This window comes from Theobroma umbraticum, unplaced genomic scaffold (genome assembly GCF_002168275.2).
Source record: "Theobroma umbraticum cultivar Fairchild unplaced genomic scaffold, ASM216827v3 scaffold_204.0, whole genome shotgun sequence".
NCBI lineage: Eukaryota > Viridiplantae > Streptophyta > Magnoliopsida > Malvales > Malvaceae > Theobroma > Theobroma umbraticum.
The window spans coordinates 2,890,953-2,891,198 of record NW_018397267.1 but is presented as its reverse complement, the minus strand read 5'-3'; positions in this window follow the sequence as shown (position 1 = coordinate 2,891,198).

The window sequence follows — 246 nt, the reverse complement described above, 5'->3', positions numbered from 1 at the left end:
ATGATAATGAATTATACCAAAACCAAACCAAAGAAAAGAGATAGATGTAAAGACTTTCCTTTTTAAGCTGCTCTGGGGTCCATTCCCTGTTGCCAAACATAAACAAGCTCATCCCAGCCAGTACTAGCCATGAGTCCATCAACAAGCACACTCAGATCCACCCCAACTGCGAACTCTGTATGATGATCATACCTTCCAACAAGTGCATCTTCCACCATAAAATCCCACAAACAAACCGTCATATCA